Here is a 23055-nt window from a genome sequence, read left to right on the forward strand (position 1 = left end):
AACCATGAAATTAAAAGATGCTTGCTCCTTGGAAGAAAAGCTATGACAAACCTAGATAGCATATTAAAAAGCAGAGACATCACTTTGCTGAGAAAGGTCCATCTAGTCAAAGCTATGGTTTTCCCACTAGTCATGTACAGATGTGAAAATTGGACCATAAAGGAGGCTGAAGGACCACGAATTAATGCTTTTGAAGTGTGGTGTTGAAGAAGACTCTTGACAGTCCCTTGGACTGCAAGGAGATCAAACCAGTCAATCCTAGAAGAAATCAATCTTGAATAATCATCGGAAAGACTGATACTGAAGTTGAAATGCCAATACTCTGTCCACCTGATGGAAAGAGCCGACTCATTGGAAAAGACCCTGATGCTGGAAAAGATTAGGGCAGGAGGAAAAGGGGGCGACAGAAGAAAGATGGTTGGATGGCATCACAAACTCAATGGACATGAGTTTGAGCAAACTCTGGGAGATAGTGAAGGACAGGGAAGCTTAGCTTGCTTGCAGTCCATGGGGTCACAAAGAGTTGGACATGACTGACTGAACAATAACAAGAGCAACAAGAAGGACTTTCCTGGTGGTACAGTGGATAAAAATCCACCTGCCAATGCAGGGGACACAGGTTTGATTCCTAGTTGGGGAAGATTCCACATGCTGTGGAGCAACTAATCCCATACACCGCAACTACTGAGCCTGTGCTCTAGAGCCTGTGCTCTGCAACAAGAGAAGCTGCCAGTTAGAAGCCCACGCACAGCAACTACACAGTAGTCCCCACTCACTGCAACTAGAGAAAGCCCATACACAGTAACCAAGACTCAGTGCAGCCAAAAACAAATAAACGAAATAAAAATATGTCAATTACATTAAACGCAAATAGTATACACATTTAAGAGATTATCAGAATGGATCTGGAAAATCATGACTCAATTATTTGGTATTTACAAGAAACACAATTCAAATATAATTTTACGGGTAGATTAAACTTTTATTTTTTTTTAAGATAGATAGACATGAAGCCACTAATAAACATAAAGCTGGAGTGGTTATATTATCAAAGTAGACTTCAGGGTAAAGAAAATTAACAAGAATGAAGAGTAACCTTATATACTAAAAAATGTCAATTCTCCAAGAAGACATAGCAATTTTAAATGTGTATGCACCTAACAAGAGAGATTCAAAATGCATGAAGCAAAACCTGACAGATCTGAAAGGAAAAACAAACAGATAAATTACAATTACATTTGGTAATCTCAGCATTTCTCTCTCAGTAAACAACAGTGAACAAACAGCAATGACACAGAAGACCTAAACAAGGCCATCAACCAATTGAATCTAACTGACATTTATAGATATTTTCCAACAAAGGCAGCATATACATTCTGTTTATATGAAACATTTACCAAGATATACCATATCCTAGGTCATGAAAGAAATCTTAAGAAATTTAAAAGAATAGAAATCAAGAATGTTCCCTGCCCATAAAAAATAGAAATTAGAAACAGAAGGATAATAGGAAAATATCCAAATACCTGGAAACTGTCTAAACAATCTATGATTCAAAGAGGAATATTCAGAAGAAATTAGAAAATATTTTGGGGGACACTTCCCTGGTGGTCCAGAGGTTAAGATTCTGTGTTTTCACTGTAGGGGGCATGGGTTCAACCCCTGATGGGGGAACTAAGATCCCACAGCATGCTGTACACAATGCAGCCAATACGTGTGTGTGTGTACATATATATACACAGAGAGAGAGAGAGACTAATATACTTCTAATTAAATCTTTGCAAACATCTTTTCTCCTTAAATTTTACAGGTGTATATATACATATTTAAAAAATTGTTGATATATATTGCTAAAATGCCCTCAGAAAGATCTTTAAATTTTGACTCAAAACTTACTTCCTCTGAAAAACTTTGCCTGATTAGCCCTTTCCTATTGCTCCACCTGTGCAACTATTTGGCTTCATTAAAGTACTACTACTATATTTATTGGACCATATAAGCAATTACTGTTTTAATAAGACATTAGGCCTCTCGGCTATCTGCTTACAAAGCACATGATATCTTAGAGGAAATCTAAGTGAGGAAATAATAAACTTATGGGCTATGAAATGGGTAGCAAAATTGACATAAAAGATGAGTTATTAGAATTAATTGGGTAACACCCCATTTTCCATGAATGAAGCATATTCTAATCATTTTTAGGTTTTCCTATTGTTCTGCTTTGTGTGCCTCATAAGAGGCAGTGGCTTCTGGTACAGTTTGCATTGTCTGTATTATCTTTGGAATTAGTTAAAAAAAAAGTTCAAGCACTGAAAACTTGTATCAAATTCTCTGTATCTTCAAAATACATATATGCCCTCTCTAGATTTCTATCATGCCTCCCTTATAAGGCATGAAATTGAAGGCTAACTGATGTTGTGTGACAGAAAAGTGTAATAATTCAGAAACACTGGCTGTTGTGTTTTATTCCACTTGTGAAATGAAATCACATACATTAAAATAAGAATAAAGTCTCAAGTTGTGCATTTTTGGCATCTGACATTACTCACAAACAATTAGCTAGCACTAATCAGGTCCAATATTGTGAATGTTTCATTAAGAAAAAATTAATTAGCTCTGTTAATTATGAATGTCACAGGAAAATCCAGCCTCAAGCACTCTGATTGCTACTATTTGTTTTTAGGAATCATTTGCTGAGAATTGCTTCCCTTAGTTTTATTTCTATGCCTTAATTATACGATCTTAAAACATGGCAGCCCCTTGTATTATACGTTTCCTGCAAATATTAAGCAAATATGCTAAAGCAGGAGCATATTTTACATAACCACACATGTCAGACTAAATGTGAGCCAAGAAAAAGAATGAATGCAACTCATATCTGATTTATATTTGGCAAATACAGAGATATCATAAGCTTCTGGTCTAAATGCCTACATGGTATTTCCATGGCAACTGCATAAACATTTTCCCCATAACACACAGCAAACTTCATTCTTTATATCCCATTATTTATTTTTTCCACTCTCAGGGGATAGCCTAATTTATTCCCTAGGGAAAATCAATCAATGATTTTCTTAATCAGTGGCATTTGAAGAGTAGGTGGCACAGTTCTTTTTATGGAAAAGCAATTTCCACCAACGCTCTTGTTATGTGACAGAGACTAGGGGAGAATAAAAGTAGTACTTGCTTTCAGGAAAGTGTGAGTACAAGTTGCAATCTTCAAAGAGAGATGAGAATGTGCATTAGAAAATCCACAAAAGGCTGGCCAAAGTGATCACATGCAACTTCAACTCCCCTTTTGTCTGTGCATAGAGTATCACAGAGACTTCTTTACGTTAAAAAAAAAAAAGGCATTCTTTCATTTCTATAGAGTTTTGGCAGTCTTTAAAAAATTCCTTTGCTGCTTTCCTTGGGTGATAGACATTGTACAGAACTAGAGGCAAGAGAAAGACTACCCACTTAAAAGTGATGACAGTTCAAAGGAAGAATAAAGGGAAACCACGTCAGATTCCTTCACTTTGTCTATTCTTTCAGCCTGAGGTAATTATCATGATTCAAATTGCACCGGATGGAAGAGATCCCTTATTGGATTTTAGCTATCAAATGAACAATTTCCCAAAGTGCTCAGAAGGACAGTGGATCAACTAACATTCTTCAGTGTACTCAGCGCTCAGTGGGTTAGCAAAGGAAGCCCATTCAGGATGAGAATACATATTACCCAGTCCCTTCCTCTGAGCTTCCCTGGCACCACTATGATAGCACTTATCATGTTCTGTTATTGTTTATATATGAGTCCCTCAAAGGGTCTTTATAATACCCCTCCAATCTAACACAGTTAGATTGCTCTGTGAATAGTAGCATGCTTAATAAGCTAGTGGGTTAAATGAATATTTAGCTATAACATATACACATTTCCTACAATACGTAATGCTTCTCACTCAAAAGATTAAACTGTCTTCCAATTATTCCTTCTACCATTTAGATATTTCTATTCTCATGGGAGTTTTATTACTTCATTTCTATACAGTGAATCTCTTACCATCTCCTCTCTTTCATTTATCTTCAAGGCCTATGTTTAGTTATGAGGTAAGGGCTTTTGGGGTTTTTTTGTCTTTGTTTGTACTGTTCCAGTATCATTTGTTGGAAAGATTAATCTTTCTTCATTGGACTACTTCTTAACCTTGTAAAAAATCAATTGATCATACACACACACACACACACACACACACACACAACATCTGCATCTTGTTTCCTTTTAAACATTCCCCATGTGAAACTCACCTGTACTCTAGCACTGGTTATACAATGGCTCATTATTTAACATCAGAGAGTTCTAAAGTACCAGAATGTTTCATGTTTTCCTTTCTATATATGTTAAACCAACAGAAGGAAACAAAAGCTGGGCCTGACTCCAAGAAGAATGAGTTTCTTAGGGAATGAGTGTTTCCTTTCATTCCTACAATTTGGTATTTTTAGATAAGCTCTCCTGTGACCATGTGCCAGAATTGTTAATCTTCAAAATGTACAAGCTGGAATGATAAAAACTAATCCCCCCCCACCCCACCCCACCCCCCCCGCCCCCGCCCCATTATTCTGTTGCTACTGCTTGGGGACCGTTAATTCAGAATTAAAACACCAGTGAGGTTAGGACTAACTGGCTTGCCTAGTACAAGCATTTGTGCAGATTTCTAGTTTCTCACCCTTATGAGAAGGTGAGTAACAGAAACAAGGAGATGCTTTGTATTTATCATGCTCTTCAACTGCCACATATGTTTAGTGGTATTCTAGCTGATTGTCATTAACTTAAAACATTTACTGCTAATTACATTTGGTACAAAGAATCAAAGGGTAAAGAATGTGTTCTCAACACCCACAGCAATCCTTTCTTTCACAATAAGATTTCTATCCCTTCCTCTATCCCTTATGCCATGGCAAGGTCCTTGGTGAAAGGACTTCTAAGCTCTTTTAGAAGTTCAGATAAACATCCTCTTTCTGGATAGTCTTGTCATGGCATTTTCAGAGGCTAACTCTTCCCACACATCATGACTGACTTCTTACTACCCAGTATTGTTGTCTTGCCAGCAAAACATGTGTGAAGGGAGACTTTCTACCACATGGTATAGTCATTTCTTGATCATCTGACTCTACTACAGAGTATTTCTGCTACAATGATCTCAGTAGTAAAGAATTAAAAGAGCTAATGTGAGAGATATAAGCCCACAGAAATAACTTTTTCCCAACAAAAGTCTTTAAAACTACATTTGAAAACCTAAAGAATGAAAGAATTACATTCTCCCAAAACACGATGCAGAATTAACTAGAAAACAGTGGTATTTTAGGTATCAAGAAGAGAACACAGGAGGACAAAGTCACAACACAACAGCAAATCCCCACTATTTTTTTTTTTTAAGTGAAAGAAGGTTTATCTAAAGAAACACACTCCATAGACAGAGTGTAGGGCATCTTGGAAGGCAGGAGAGGCATGAGAAATCTCTACTATTGACTATAGTTTGTTGCCACCTCACCTGTGCTATGTTTTATTTTGAGTTCATATGAAAAAATGCATTTAAATGAATATCACACATCATGAAAGATGGAAAAAGTACATCTAGTATATCATTATTTACATTTCTTGTTGTTTATGGGTACATACATAGGAATATATATTCACCAACCTCACAGCATTTTCTCCAGAAAAGGATGACAAGAATAAGATTGGAGAAAGATACAAAGAGGATTTCAATTGTTCCTAAATTGTTTTATTTCTTTAAAAAAAATGGGAAAATGTTGGCATTCAATTAATTCTTGGTGGTAAGATAACAATGTTTTTAATATTATTCTGAATTTTTCTGAATTCTTAGAATTTTTAATAATAAAAAATTTTAAGAGAAATAGAAATAATACCTAGCTACATTTTAGCTTGAAAGTAAAGCAGATTTCTAAACAAAGAAAACACAAGGAAGAACCTTCTTTTGTGGAATAGAGTAATATCTGATCAAAATGCATTTTGAACTACATAGTTTGAAAGAATATTTCAAGTGATACTGTAATTTCTGAGAAATACTGGATAAATAGATTTGCCTTCAAGAGCTTCCATTTAATTTTATATCAAGTAAGGATGTCAAAATAAAATAACTTGGATAAACTCTTCAACTTTAAAAGTCTATGTCCTTTTTTCCTGTAAAGGAGGTAAGTATATCTCTGTACATGTTATTCCTTTCGCCTAAAACAGGAATACTCTTTTCCTCTAGCTTGTTCCTTGGCAGTAAAATCCTGTTAACCAGTAACATTCAGCAGTAGGATTCATTTGTGCTTTGTGAAGTCTTTCCTCACCCTTCCCAAACAGAAAAAGCACTGTCACAGCTCTGTCCTCATATTCCCATTAATCTCTGAACACTGCTACTTACATGTTTGTCTGCTCTGTTAGAGAGACAGATGCCGGCACCTGCATCTGCTCTTCTTTGTATCCCAGGTACCCTCCATAGTGATATATTTACAGCCAAGAAAGAGATAATATACACAAATCACTTAAACTTAATGTTAGCACAAAGTAAATTAAAATTTTTTATCTATTGCAAATATTATTTTCCCCAAGTAAATATGTAATGAAATGAATGAATGAAGTCAGTATGTAAAATGGCATGAAATTACTCCATCAGTCAGATATGTTGTTCGTCCCACTATAAGGTAGAGGTATAACCCAGCTGATCGCTTAATATTCTTTCCAAAAGAATCCGCAGGATCACTTCGAATTTTATGCCCTTTAGTTTAGAAAGCAAGGATAACATAACTTTTCTGGTTCTTCTTTTACTTTTCCTCAAATTATTGGAACCTTGGATCAACAGCTTTTTACAAAGGACATGAAATATTCTTCATAAACAAAATCTCAGAAACATAAGATACACTAAACCTTGGACCGAAAACTGTTACAAAAAGGGGAACATTTTATCATACACATGTTTGGATAATATGCACTTGGCTGTAACAGTTGATTCAACCCTTGTTCTCAAATAAGGCTGTTTACAGTTCCTAGGGTGGAAGAGGGATGGTAGTACGACACAATGCAGGGGAGAGAGAACTTGGTAAAAAATAGCCAGCAATCCCTCCCAGGAACCCAAGGAAGCAGGAGGGTAGATCTCAGCACCCCTAGTACTTTCTTGGATCAATCTGCCTAGATGTGGCTCATGAAACAGTTGTTAACTGGGAGATTCTTTGAATCAATGGGATTGTCCTGGGAGTCCACCAGCCAGCCATAAGACCTAGAAATGCCCTTGGCAATATTAAAACCAAAGCAGACAACTGCCACCAGATGGGATGGGGAGGTTGGGGGTGGGGGTAGATCTGGAGCTCAAAGCCGCACCCTCAGAGCTTCTAACCAGGTTCTAGTGTAGCTCACCCTAGTCATTTCATTAATTCACAAGTAGCATAACATCTATGGGGTCGCAAAGAGTCGGACCTGACTGAAGTGACTTAGGTGCAGCAGCAGCAGCAGCAGCATAATGTTGCATTTTACAGGACTGAATTTTCTGGACCATACATATTAATTAAAATAGGGTTATTTTTTTAACTTTTTATTTTGAAACAAAAGAGTTATCAGAAGTTGCAAAGACTGTACAGAGAAGCCCCATTTACCCTTGAAAGTTTGCCCCAGTAGTCACATCTTATATAAATATAAAACAATATCAAGACCAGGAAACTGACATGGGTACAATGTATGTATATTCAATGTCATTCCATGACACATGTGGATTACTCTAGCTATCATCACAATTAAGATACAAACTATTCCATCACTGCAAAGATATCCCTTGGTGCTACCTCTTTATAGTCACACCCAACCTTCCCAAATCCATGGCAACAAATGTCTGTTCTCCATCATCATGATTGTGTCATTTTAAGAATGTCATATAAATGGAATCACACACACATCATGTGGCCTTATGTCCTTGAGATCCATCCAAGCTGTGATATGTATCAGTAGATCATTCCTTTTTATTGCTATTATTGTACTCCATAGTACGGATGTACCACAGTTTGTTTAGCCATTTACATATTGTAGACATGTTGGCTGGTACAATCCATGGCTATTACAAATAAAGCTGGTATGAACAATAAGGTACATGTTTTTGTGTGAACCTAAGTTCTCACTTTACTGGGTGTAATCCCCAACAGTGGGATTGCTAGGTCATGTGGTAAGTGTACATTTTTTAAAATAAACTATCGAATTATTTTCCAGTGTCTGTTCTGTTTTATATTCCTACTAGTAATAATATGAAAGATCTAGTTTCTTTGTATCCTCATCAGTATTAAGCACTGTTATTATTTTTTATCTTGGCTATTCTAACAGGTATACAGTGATAACTCATCATGGCATTAATTTTCATTTCCCTAATAGCAAGTGATATTGAATATCTTCAATGCGCTTCTCTGCCAATGCTATTAAGACTATATCCTCTTTGGTGAAGTTTTCATGTCTTTTGCCCATTTTTGAATTGATTGTTTTAACTGTTGAGTTTTGCGGGTCCTTAAGTATTCTACATATGACTTTTGTCTTCTCATCCTTTTAACGAGGTCTTCTACAGAGCAAGAGTTTTAAATTTTGATCAAGTCTGACTTATCCATTTTTCTTTCTTTTATGGTTGTGCTTTGCTGTCCTAACTATTCTTCACTAACCTCCAGATCCTAAAGATTTTCTCACAGGGAGCCCATCCTGGTGCTCTGTGATGACCTAGAGGGATGGGATGGAGGAGGAGAGGGATAAACTCAAGAGGGAGGTGATATATGCATAATTATAGCTGATTTGTGTTGTATGGCAGAAACCAACACAACATTGAAAAGCAATTTCCCCCCAATTAAAAACAAAAAAACAAAAACAGATTTTCTCCTACATAAAACTTCTAAAAAGTTTTCTAGTTTTACATTTAAATCTATGATTCACTTTAAGTTAATTTTTGTATAAGGTGAGAATTTAGGCTGAGAATTTAGGTGAGAATTAGGCTTTTTTTTCTTTTCTATGAATTTTCAATTGTGCTCAGTTGCTCAGTCATGTCCAACTCTTTGCAGCCCCATGGACTGTAGCCCACAAGGCTCCTCTGCCTATGGAATTTTCCAGGCAAGAATACTGGAGTGGGGTGCCATTTCCTACTAAAGGAGATCTTTCTGACCCAGGGATGAACCCGCCTCTCTTTTGTCTCCTGTATAAGACAGGAGGATTCTTTACCACTAGTGCCATGTTGCTCTTGCATTATTTGATAAAAAGATAGTCCATTCTCCATTGAATTACCTTTATACTTTCGTTAAAAAAAACAAAATCAGCCGGCTATACTTGTGTAGGGCTATTTCTGGGTTATCTATTCTGTTACTGATTTATATGTCTATCCTACTGCTAATACCAGTCCTGAGTACTGTGGCCATATAAATTTTGCAATCGGGTAGAGTGGTTCCTTCCATCTTCCTTCTTTTTCAAAGTCATTTTAGCTGTTCAAATTTCTTTGCCTTTCCACTCCACATAAATTTAAAAATTTTTGCCAGGATTTTAGGAGTTGACTTAAGCCTATACATCAATTTACAGAGAACTGATTTATGCTTTATTGACTATGCCAAAGCCATTGCCTGTGTGGATCACAATAAACTGTGGAAAATTCTGAAAGAGATGGGCATACCAGACCACCTGACCTGCCTCTTGAGAAACCTATATGCTGGTCAGGAAGCAACAGTTAGAACTGGACATGGAACAACAGACTGGTTCCAAATAGGAAAAGGAGTACGTCAAGGCTGTATAGTGTCACCCTGCTTATTTAACTTCTACGCAGAGTACATCATGAGAAACGCTGGGCTGGAAGAAGCACAAGCTGGAATCAAGATTGCTGGAAGAAATTTCAATAATCTCAGATATGCAGATGACACCACCCTGATGGCAGAAAGTGAAGAGGAACTCAAAAGCCTCTTGATGAAAGTGAAAGAGGAGAGTGAAAAAGTTGGCTTAAAGCTCAACATTCAGAAAACGAAGACCATGGCATCTGGTCCCATCACTTCATGGGAAATAGATGGGGAAACAGTGGAAACAGTGTCAGATTTTAATTTTTTGGGCTCCAAAATCACTTTAGATGGTGATTGCAGCCATGAAATTAAAAGATGCTTACTCCTTGGAAGGAAAGTTATGACCAACCTAGACAGCATATTAAAAAGCAGAGACATTACTTTGCCACAAAGATCTGTCTAGTCAAGGCTATGGTTTTTCCTGTGGTCATGTATGGATGTGAGAGTTGGACTGTGAGCACCGAAGAATTGATGTTTTTGAACTGTGTGGTGTTGGAGTAAACTCTTGAGAGTCCCTTGGACTGCAAGGAGATCCAACCAATCCATTCTAAAGGAGATCAGTCCTGGGTGTTCATTGGAAGGACTGATGCTGAAGCTGAAACTCCAATACTTTGGCTATCTCATGCAAAGAGTTGACTCATTGGAAAAGACTCTGATGCTGGGAGGGATTGGGGGCAGGAGGAGAAGGGGATGACAGAGGATGAGATGGCTGGATGGCATCACTGACTCCATGGATGTGAGTCTGAGTGAACTCCCGGAGTTGGTGATGGACAGGGACACCTGGCGTGCTGTCATGGGGTTGCAAAGAGTCGGACACGACTGAGCGACTGATCTGATATATGAATTTAACAGAAAATGTATGCCACTACTATATTGAAATAGATAACCAACAAGGATGTACTATAGCACAGGAAACTCTGATCAATATTCTGTAATAACATAAATGGGAAAATAACCTGAAAAAGAACAGATACATGTATATGTGTAACTGAATCACTTTGCTGTACACCTGAAATTATACTGTTAATAAACTATGCTCCAATATAAAATAAAAATTCAAGATGAACTGGTCTCCAAATTCACTACTATTTTTGTTTTTAGTAACAGTATCAGTTACTGAGACTGAAAAAAATGAAGAATTTTCTTAGGATAAAGAGAAAGGCACATAAGACTTTAAGGGAGGACAGCTGAGTAAACAGGCCAGTTTTGCACTTTTTCCTCAGCTATTTTTCCCTTCTCTGTCCTCTGTCTCTATCTCAGATAAATGTGGGTCTAATGATATCATCTTCAAGTATCTTTTCTATTAAATAATAACTACTACTTTAAGAACATAATCAGAACAATGAGAAATCACTGACAGAATAAAACTGATGTTGCAAAAGAAAAATAGTATATTAAGGGAACATAATTTCACAAAACTGAAATGAGAATGCTGCTAATAATAAGACCTCTCCTTATCTGCCACTGGGTAAATAAAAATTTTAACAAGTTGAAGTTTTGAAGTATTGAATGTTTATAAACTAGAATAAACTCCTGGTTAAACTCCTGGTTAAGAGTTTAGGTTATGGAGCTGACTCTACGTTGAACTAGCAACTTGATGCAGGGCAATTTAAATAACTTCCCTGAGAATGTGTTTCCTCAAATGTAAGATGGAGATATTTAATAATATGACCTATGTCAAATAGAGTGGTGAAGCCTCAGATAATGCATATTAAACACTAATCCCAATGCTTCGCATATAGTAATCACTCAGTACACATTAATTACTATTATGTTAAATTCCTATTTGTCTGGGCAAATTATAGCTAGGCTTCCCTCCATAAGGACAGTTTTCCTAAATGGAGCCTATTAAGCTTTATGAGTTTAAGATCCTTTATAGATACATTATTTGCAGTGGTCTTACCATCTGCAAGAATATACTCTATTCCCAAGAATCATAATTTTAAGCTAATGAACTTAGATAAAACTGGGTGTTCGATTCAACTTTAACATAGCTAGAACATTATCTTTTAAATTTTAGCCTATTCAGGGTGGCCATGATAGTTTGTACAGTTAGAAATGTGAATTTCTAATTTAGAAATTCTGTCAGCTGCACAGTCAGAAGCCTGATTCCATTCCCTCATCAAAAGCCACAATAGATTTGGGATTCTGGAGGCACTCAGCTTAGATGGGACCTGAAAAAATAAGTAATATGTAATTCAGGTAGTCTCATATATGTGAATTACATAACTTCTGAATTGGACTTGATGGGAAAATAAAGTCAATATTTTTATTTTGCCTTCCCTGGTGGCTCAGACGGTAAAGCGTCTGCCTACAATGCGGGAGGCCTGGGTTTGATCCCTGGGTCAGGAAGATCCCCTGGAGAAGGAAATGGCAACGTACTCCAGTATTCTTGCCTGGAAAATCCCATGGACAGGCTTGGTTGGCTACTGTTCATGGGGTTGCAAAAAGTTGGACACGACTGAGCGAGTTCATTATCACTAGAGAGGTCAAGTTCTAATTTAATTTGATCCTTGTTAATATTATGACCCTAAAAAACAAATTTGGTAGTGAAAAAAGTAGAAATTAATGATTAGAAAAAGCCACTCCCTGTGGATTTCAATGATCCTATCCATGGTTACCAAAAATCACTGTGAAAGGGAGTGTTAGTCGCTCAGTCGTATCCAACTCTTTGCGATCCCATGGACTGTACCCCAGCAGGCTCGTCTGTCCATGGAATACTCCAGGCATGAATACTGGAATGGGTTGCCATTTCCTTCTCCAGTGAATCTTCTCCACCCAGGGATCGAGCTCGGGTCTCCTGGATTATAGGCAGATTCATGACCATCTGAGCCACCAGGGAAGCCCTCCAAATCACTGAGGGATGAATTTAAACGGAAATAAATGTTTGGTAAGGAGTGGTAAATGTATCACAATAAAAATTTTGACAATATTGTTTGTTTTGGGTTCATTAATGAAGCTGTGGTTATACGAGGTTATAGAATCAGATACAATCAAATGGATAAAGAAAACTTAGATCATTAGTGGAGAAGACATGGAAGTTTGCTGACATTCTTTTTTCTTTTAGCTGTACCACGTGGCTTGCGGGATCTTGGGTCCTTGACCAGGGATAGAACCCAGGCTCAGGGCAGTGAAAGTGCTGAGTCCTAAGACTGGACCTCCAGGGAATTCCCCAGTGACTTTGTATGTACTAGTTTTTTGCATAACTGGATATTCAGCACTTAAGTTTTGCTATGTTTCAAAAGCTACTTTCTTCAACTTTGTATAATTTTTTAATAGTTGAGGACTAGAAAGAATTTGTTCAATATTTTAAAATGCTAAATGCTGGGAGATAGTGACAAGCATATGGAAATTCCTAACTATGCCATAAGTAGAAGTTTAACCAATAATTGGATAATTAAAAAGAAAAAAATTAATGTTAAGGTATTTCCTATCCAGGTTAATGTTAGTACAGGGAACATTCCTTACATACTACTTATCCTGGGTTACACTTACCAATATAAATCATTTTCCTGAAATAATAGGTCCTACATTCCTTAGAATCATTAGGATTAGTCATTGATTAGGACTGTATTTGATTTTTCACATGTTCTGATTTCAAAGTAAGGACCTAGTTTTACTCAACTGCATTCATTCACTACCAAGACACAATGACTCAAGTAAACAAATGGTTATCCCTCAAAACCAAATTAATAGACTTTTCCAATGAATAAAAGTTCTAATTGTTCACTAGGATGCCATTAAAGTTGCAAACATTTGAGTTTTTACAAAACATGTGTTGAAACAATTTTGGCCTAAGATCAAGGAGATTTGAGAAGACTGACAAAGAATTTTAAGTCCTTCTATAATTGCTTTCCACTCTACTTAAAATGTAACAATCACTGTGATTTCACAATAAGAAATAATTCTATAATTTTTTCAAACTTCTCTCTCCTTTTCCATTTTGGATCCTTGTGTCTTTTTTTTAAATGACAGAATACTTAAAACCTGGTGTCTTTTATAACCCTAAATTCCTGAGAAGGAGGGGGAGAGGATAAAATAAAGATTAAATTAAAATAAGATGTCAGATATGAAAGGAAAAAGATCAAGAGACCAGATGTCACATAAGGAAACTAAAAAAACAATATGAAATAAAGTTCAGAAAATAAGATTATAAAACACTTTCACATGTGATAGAATACTACCATTTATGTTGCCCGAGTTGCTTTTATGAAAGGAAAAAATATTTGGCAAAGGACAGACCTGTAAGTATACTAATACTATGCCATATTCTTACTCAAATAGGCTTATCTGTTTCTATGTTAAGAAGTTGATAACCTGGGGGAAAAAACAACAATTCTTTTGGCTAATATCAGAGCCAAGCATTAAAAGAGAAAATAAAATCCTAACTATGCTAAATAAGTTATAAAATTATCAGCTATCTGCACTTTGCTATTTATTAAGGTAAATATTTAAAGTTAAAAAAAAATCCTTTCAAGTGATCTAAAGTTCTTGGTGGAAACATGAGAATTCTGGTTACCATTTAAATTTGAAGTACTTCATCCATTTCGGTGACAAAGGTGGTTTTAGCAGCTATAATTACATTCCTTTATATCTCAAAGTGCTTTGGGTCCTTCCAAGATGAATGAATGTCCTTTCTTCCTTGCTTCTCATTCCTTATTTTCTGAAGATAGTGGTGTTTACTGCAAGAGAACAGCACAAAATAGAGCTAAACTGGAGAAGTAAACTAGTTTTAAATATATTGGACATTTTCTTTCATTTAGGATATTCTTAATTTTACCCTTACTCAATAGTTAAAATTGGACTTATTTGTTTAAGAAGTAACTTCCTTACTTAGGAAGTGACATGGATAGAATCTTACACACTCAAGAACTATCCATGACATACCCAAGAATGAAGCAACTTATATGAATCAAACTAGTACTGATGCATTTGAAGCTTTCTAAGACTTCATTTGATTGTCTTCATATATTTCTATTTTTGGCTACAAATAAAAGAATATGAAACATAAAATCTACTTCACCTTCATAAAAATTCAATTCTAAGTAACAATATCCAATTTTGATACAGCCTCTCTCAAATATGAAAGTATTTATCTCCAATTACAAAAATTTCTATAGCCACTTTGCAGTTTTACTTTAGGTTTAAGTATAAAATATACTTATAATTTGGCATACAAAATATCACTTAAGATTAAAATAATAAATTCCTATCTATTTCTGACTCTTGAGCACTAATTACATGTATGTTTAAACAGGCCCAACTCCTCATTTGCTTTTTCTATAACACTAAATACAAGGAAAATAACTAGAAGAGTTAAGAAAGAAAAAGATAATGTGAAAACTTTTAAATGATTCCAGATTGAGCTTACATACTGTAGAATTGAATCTTTCAAGAGATTTTAATACAACAAAGGCACATTTTAAAAAAGGACACTTTTGTGCAACATCAAACAATATCTAACTCTAACTGGGTTATTCATGATGAAAACAATATCCAATATTCTTACAGTGTTTATATCTATCACTTCAAGTGGTGTATAACAATGATGAGTGTCATGTAGGAGAAATATTACCAAGAAATTACCAAAAAATTACCAAGAAATATACATATATCACTAAAGTCATGTCCGACTCTCCACAACCCCATGAACTGCAAGATGCCAGCCTCCTCTTTCACTATTTACCAGAGTTTGCTCAAAGCCCAGTATCACAAAAACAGTGGCAAAATCAGTTATTCTTTTTTCCACTATGAGTTTTTAAAGAGGAAAAATGCAATCAATGCCTATTTTATTTTGAAATTTGAATATGAAAAGAAATTGAACTTACAGACATACAAATAGTGATAACCTAGAAAAGTACTTTGTGAGAGAGAAGTTAAGTGATTTCCCATGGGTAAGTGTTGGTTAGTGACAAAACTGAAATGAGAACCTACATCGCCTTACTCTTTCCTAATGCAGTGATCTATTATCCTTTTATAATCTACCCTGCATCCCTTGAAATAGTCTTTTTCTGAATGCTTTATTCTGATGTGTTTGGTAGAACTCAAACTTTAAATTTGAAATATCCCCTCAAAAACTTCTCATGTCTGCTATAACCTTCCACTAGGCCCTATGGAGTCTCCTCCACATGTGAACTTAAGTAATCAGCCAAAGATTTGAAAGGAAAGACATGCTAATTTTGAGGGTGCCTACTCTGTGCCTCTCTCCTTTCTAGGGATGTTCACCACTGAATTCCAGAACAACTGGTATGAGTTGAATAGGGTTGTACGTTAGATAGTAGTAACCAATCAACCAATTGTAGGTTGTAGGTTAGATGGTAGTAACCAAACAACCAATTGAATTCCTGATTGTGATTATTTTATCCTGATCATGTGGCAGAATGTCTTTGTAGGAAATGTACTCTAGAGTATTCAGTGGTGATGCAGTATAACATCAGCAACTTACTCTCAAGTGATTCAGGAAAAATTATCTGTATCATTCTTACAATTTGCATATAACTTCGATATTATTATAATATAAAAAGAAAAAAATTAATATATCAGTACATCAGTCACATTTCCAAAATGTCTTCTGTGGAAGTCTGATACAGCTAAATGCTTAAAGAAAAAGTAGTTCTATATAGTGAAATAAATTTGGGTAAAGTTACTCGTATTCCTTCTTGGTGATTCACTATACACATTACCCTATCAGATATTTCTACAAATCACACCTTAGGCATCCTTTCATTTATTCATTCTTCCAACCACATAAATTATACTTAAGGCCTACTATATGAAAGGAAATGTTCTAAGTAGTAGAGATAGACAGACAATAGAGAAGGCAAGATCTCTCCTCTCAGAGAGCCAACATTTTAATACAGAAAGAGACAAGTCAGTAAATGAACAAACTAATTTCAGATGGTGATAAATACATCGAAGAAAATAAAACTGGATGTTAGAGGCTGGGAAGGTGGAGGTGCCGTTTGAGACAGTGTATAAAGGAAGGCCCTCAGGAGACATGATCCTCAGGTTGAAATGAGCCAGATGTGGAAAAATTTAGGAGGCGAATTTTCCAGACATAGGAAGACATACATGTTGTAAGACAGGAATAAGCTTATGATGTTCATGGGAAAAAGTTTCTAAATTATCAAAATAATGAAATAGGAATTTTTGAGAAAAACCTCTTAAGTACCATATCCCTCAAAACACATGTGAAAATTGGCCATATTTTAAAACTATTGACTCCTATGTAACAACAACAATAAAATAACAATTACTAAAAATTCTTAACCTATTTTTTTTTAACTAACTACATGAATTCTCTTTGGAAGACAATTTTCTATTACTTCAAAGCTTCTTTCAGAACCAACCCTTATTTTATAATTGAGTAAAAAGATTATTCTCTCTTTGCATGGAAAATGAAATGAATTGCCTGCTTTCCCCTCCCCTGGATGATGTACCAGAGTGTTGGGAAAATTTCATGAAGACATGTAGACATGAAAAGTATTCCCTGAATGTATATAGAGCTATGTTACTATGCACTCACTGAGGCAACAGCAGCATATACCTAAATTCTCTTCTAGAACTTTGACAGCACTGGGTTTGCACACTGCTAAAGAACAACTTCAATTATAAACACTAATGAAGGAAAATACTCTTAATCATTCACAGGATTCCCTGGTGGCTCAGACAGTAAAGAATCTGTGTGCAATGCAAGAGACCCATGTTTGATCCCTCGATCGCAAAGATCCCCTGGAGAAGGAAATGGCTACCCACTCTGGTATTCTTGCCTGGAGAATCCCATGGACAGAGAAGCCTGACAGGGTACAGTCCATAGGGTCGCAAAGAGTCAGACACAACTGAGCGACTGTTACTTTTGCTTTCAATCATTCAAGGGATAATTGTATATATAAAACTGAAAAAAATCATACACTGCATGTATCAATACTGCTGTACATATTAGAAAAACTCTGAGTACTCTAAGAGGCGACTGGACCAGCATGCTAAGCTACATTAGGTGGAAAAAAGAGATTATGCTTTAAATGTATTTTGCATTCTAACTGGCTAACAGGGATATGTGGAAGACAATACAGAAGCAAAGGTAATGAAGGGAAAAGTATATTCTCAAAACTAGGAAGTAAGAAGAAAAATCCCTAGATCTGAGGAGGGAAAATGACTAGACCATTCAGGTATGACCTAAATCAAATCCCTAATGATTATACAGTGGAAATGAGAAATAGATTTAAGGAATTAGATCTGAGAAACAGAGTGCCTGGTGAACTATGGATGGAGGTTCATGACACTGTACAGGAGACAGAGAGCAAGACCATCCCCAAGAAAAAGAAATGCAAAAAAGCAAACTGGCTGTCTGAGGAGGCCTTACAAATAGCTGTGAAAAGAAGAGAAGCCAAAAGCAAAGGAGAAAAAGAAAGATATACCCATTTGAATGCAGAGTTCCAAAGAATAGCAAGGAGAAATAAGAAAGCCTTCCTCAGTGATCAATGCAAAGAAATAGAGGAAAACAATAGAATGGGAAAGACTAGAGATCTCTTCAAGAAAATTAGAGACACCAAGGGAACATTTCATGCAAAGATGGAGTCAATAAAAGACAGAAATGGTATGGACCTAACAGAAGCAGAAGATATTAAGAAGAGGTGGCAAGAATACACAGAAGAACTATACAAAACAGATCTTCAAGACCAAGATAATCATGATGGTGTGATCACTCACCTAGGGCCAGACATCCTGGAATGTGTAGTCAAGCGGGCCTTAGGAAGCATCACTACGAACAAAGCTAGTGGAGGGGATGGAATTCCAGTTGAGCTATTTCAAATCCTGAAAGATGATGCTGTGAAAGTGCTGCACTCAATATGCCAGCAAATTTGGAAAACTCAGCAGTGGCCACAGGACTGGAAAAGGTGTTTTCATTCTAATCCCAAAGAAAGACAATGCCAAAGAATGCTCAAACTACCACACAACTGCACTCATCATACACGCTAGCAAAGTTATGTTCAAAATTCTCCAAGCCAGGCTTCAACAATATGAACTGTGAACTTCCAGATATTCAACCTGGTTTTAGAAAAGGCAGAGGAACCAGAGATCAAATTGCAAATATCCACTGGATCATCGAAAAAGCAAGAGAGTTCCAGAAAAAACATCTATTTCTGCTTTATTGACTATGCCAAAGCCATTGACTGTGTGGATCACAATAAACTGTGGAAAATTCTGAAAGAGATGGGAATACCAGGCCACCTGACCTGCCTCCTGAGAAATCTATATGCAGGTCAGGAAGCAACAGAACTGGACATGGAACAACAGACTGGTTCCAAATAGGAAAAGGAGTATGTCAAGGCTGTATAGTGTCACCCTGCTTATTTAACTTATATGCAGAGTACATCATGAGAAATGCTGCGCAGGATGAAGCACAAGCTGGAATCAAGATTGCTGGGAGAAATATCAATAACCTCAGACATGCAGATGACACCACCCTTATGGCAGAAAGTGAAGAAGAACTAAAGAGCCTCTCAATGAAAGTGAAAGAGGAGAGTGAAAAAGTTGACTTAAAGCTCAACATTCAGAAAACAAAGATCATGGCATCTGGTCCCATCACTTCATGGCAAATAGATGGAGAAACAGTGGAAACAGTGGCAGACTTTACTTTTCTGGGCTCCAAAATCACTTTAGATGGTGATTGCAGCCATGAAATAAAAAGATGCTTACTCCTTGGAAGAAAAGTTATGCCCAACCTAGATAGCATATTAAAAAGCAGAGACATCACTTTGCCAACAAAGGTCCATCTAGTCAAGGCTATGGTTTTTGCGGTAGTCATGTATGGATGTGAGAGTTGGACTGTAAAGAAAGCTGAGTGCCGAAGAATTGATGCTTTTGAACTGTGGTGTTGGAGAAGACTCTTGAGAATTTAATCTTGCATAATTTAAAAGAGAAAAGGTGCCAGTTTGAGAGTATGGTAACTTAGGCATTAGCCCAAATTCTCCATTAACTAAGGAACCACTGGTATAATGTTTGCCATTAAAAAATCTATCAAAGCCTTACAGGGTCAGTACTGTGCCATCTTATTTACTTTGCTCTTTAACAGTAGAGAATGTTTAAATAAAAGTATTACTAAGAATTAAAATATAACAGTCCAACAGGTATCCTGCAGCTTACCTGGGAGCTTTCTAATCGTATATCATAGCGACTGTCAAACTATGAGTCAGGGGCCAAGTCTGACCAGCCACCTGTTTATGCATGACCTGCAAGGCAAGAATGTAGTTTTTACATTTTAAAATAGCTGGGAAAAAAGATCAAAAGAATAAAAATATTTTGAGGTGTAAAAATTGCATGAAATTCAAATTTTATTTTCTATAGATAAAGTTTTATCAGAACACAACCAGCACATTTAAAAATGTATCATCTCTGGCTGCTTTTGTACTGCAAAGGGAGAGCTGAATTGTTGCAACAAGGACTGTATGGCCCACAAAGTCTAAAACATACTATCTGGCCTTTCCCAGATAACATTTGCCAGTTCCTGATATAAAATACACGATTATGCTCTAAAATGATAGGATTTACATTTTAAAATACTAAATCAAATGGTTCATTTTAGTCCTTATCTCCCAGTATAATAGTCTTTCATGTTTCTAGTGAAATATTAAGTAATAAACTTATATTTAAAATGACTATGCCATAATAATGAGAGAATTTTTATATACCCAAAAATCCACTTTCCTGATTTATGAAATTTATTAGGCATGAAAAATCATTTTCTTTGGGTCAGCTTCTGATTTAAAGTGTGCAGTGGAATCTATGAATTGAAAAATAATTAACAGTTTCAACAGTTGATACAATATCATTTATAATAATACTGAGAAGTGAATAAAATGTTGTTATATAAAAAATAATTGTTTGAGAGTTTCAGAATTTTATAAACTGTTTTAGCATTAAAACTAATTCTAAAATGATTCAACTTCTGCTTTTGAGGCCTTGAGTAGGTACAGTCCAGAATAATCCTCCCACTGAAAAAGACTAGAACACCGTATAAAGTACAGGAGGGGACTATTTTCAGACACAGTCAGTGTGGGACTACGGTCCCTGAGAAAAGGGAAGTAAAGAAGGCAAGCCCTACCATCATCCAAGGCTCTCAGCCAGGAAGCAACTCCAGTACAGCAGAAAGAACCAAAATAGACCCTGGCAATCTTACTGACTTGAGGAGACAGAGAAAACAGTACCAGGAGGTCAAGGAAGCTAGAATTTGTGGAGTAGAGTTCCAGAGAGCAGGGAAAGAGTTCCAGTCATTTAAATGAGGGTTCCCTTGAATATTTAGCTGTATAAAAACCTGTACATGAGAAGGGTAAAATTTCTTGAGACCAGCCAAGAAGAACTTCTAAGGAAAAAAAGCTACCAGGGAGTTCTAAAACAAAAAATTCTCAGAGCTGACACAGGGCCAAAATTTCAACATGTTCCCCTCCAGCAAAAGGGGATGAACCTCACTGAATATGCCAGGCTATTTAAAATGACCCCAGAGGGCCCACACACAGAAACAGGGGGAAAAGTGTCCTAGAATAAAAGTTACTCCTGAAAGAAGCTTGGAAGCCTAGGAAGATCAAATGAATAAGCAATTTAAAATGCCTACTAGGAAAAAATCTAATACACTTTAAAGGAATACCGCAAAAATAAAAAACTCAACATGTAAAATTCACAAATATATGACATTCAATTAGAAATTATTGGACACACAAAGAAGTAAGAGAATGTTGCCCATAACCAGAAAAGTACCTGTCAACACAACAGATCAGAAATGACAGACACGATAGAATTAACAGGTAAAGACACTTTTAAAGGGCATTATGAGTGTGCACCATATAAATGAAAATAGGAACATGGTGAAGAGAGAAGTGAAGTATTTTAAAAATATTTTAAAAAATACCTAACGAGAACTTCTAGAGCTTATATATATATATATCAGTTCAGTTCAGTTCAGTTGCTCAGTTGTGTCTGACTCTTTGTGACCCCATGAATCGCAGCACACCATGCCTCCCTGTCCATCACCAACTCCCAGAGTTCACCCAAACTCACGTCCATCAAGTCGGTGATGCCATCCAGCCATCTCATCCTCTGTCGTCCCCTTCTCCTCCTGCCCCCAATCCCTCCCAGCATCTGGGTCTTTTCAAATGAGTCAGCTCTTCGCATGAGGTGGCCAAAGTATTGGAGTTTCAGCTTTAGCATCAGTCCTTCCAATGAACACCCAGGACTGATTTCCTTTAAGATGGACTGGTTTTATATATATATATATATATATATGAAAATTTACTGGATAAAATAAGCACTCACGGCAGAGAAAAAAAAAAAAATCAGTGAACTTGAAGAGTAATATAATCTATCCAAAATGAAGTTCAGAGAGTAAAAGATGACTGTGAGACAAAGGAAGAATACTCTCTTAAATGTATTACATTGTTTTTAAAAAGTGGTATAAAGTTATTTGATAGTAGAATGGAATAACAGGCATATTATAAATCCTAGAGCAACTACTAAAATAAGAAAATAAAGAGAAGAAAAAATAAAGGAATAAAACAATAGAGAAAATTAAATGGATTCCAAAAGTATAATTAATTTAAAAAATGGCTATTAAAAACAAATGGAAAGATGGTCGATTTAAACCCAACCACATTAATAAATACATTAAATGTAAATTATCTAAATTCTCCAATAAAAAGACATGAAAAAAGCAAGACCAAATATACACTGAGAGTCTCACACTAAAATAAGGAAATAGTTTAAAAATAATAGGATAGAAAATATACCATGCAAACCAAAAATCTTAAGAAATAGCCACATTTATATCAGAGAAGATGGAAGTCCAGGTTCGATGCACGATACTGGATGCTTGGGGCTGGTGCACTGGGATGACCCAGAGGGAGGGTATGGGGAGGGAGGAGGGAGGCGGTTCAGGATGGGGAACACAGGTATACCTGTGGCAGATTCATTTCGATATTTGGCAAAACTAATACAATATTGTAAAGTTTAAAAAAAAAAAAACAGCATCAGAGATAATGAGAGAGATTTCATAATGATCAAGGGATCACTTCACTTGGAAGATGGCATAAATCTAAATGCAGCAGCAGCAGCATGTACATAATACCAGAACAGAAACTTATAGACCTGAGGGCGAAACAAACAAGCACCCAGACAGTTGGAGACATCAGTACTCCTCGCTCAGCACCTGAAAGGAACAGGTACACTGAGAGTCCAGCAAAGACC

At 36.2% G+C, this 23055-nt stretch overlaps 1 protein-coding gene across 21 annotated transcripts in view; it reads right to left on the minus strand.

Annotated features, from left to right (window-relative positions):
• Positions 1-23055, minus strand: part of PEAK1 (pseudopodium enriched atypical kinase 1) — a 315210-nt gene that overhangs the window by 143174 nt on the left and 148981 nt on the right. For 12 of the 21 annotated variants that reach the window (XM_070775350.1, XM_070775332.1, XM_070775340.1 and 9 more), the window contains one exon: positions 14339-14501. The exons of 1 other annotated variant lie outside the window; for it this stretch is intronic. The gene's annotated coding sequence lies outside the window, so the exon portion shown is untranslated. Of the gene's footprint in view, positions 1-14338; positions 14502-19965; positions 20052-23055 lie in introns of all 21 variants that reach the window. 8 more of the 21 variants (XM_070775335.1, XM_070775336.1, XM_070775333.1 and 5 more) reach the window with 1 other exon arrangement.

Source organism: Bos indicus, chromosome 21, assembly GCF_029378745.1.
Source record: "Bos indicus isolate NIAB-ARS_2022 breed Sahiwal x Tharparkar chromosome 21, NIAB-ARS_B.indTharparkar_mat_pri_1.0, whole genome shotgun sequence".
Classification (NCBI taxonomy): Eukaryota; Metazoa; Chordata; class Mammalia; order Artiodactyla; family Bovidae; genus Bos; species Bos indicus.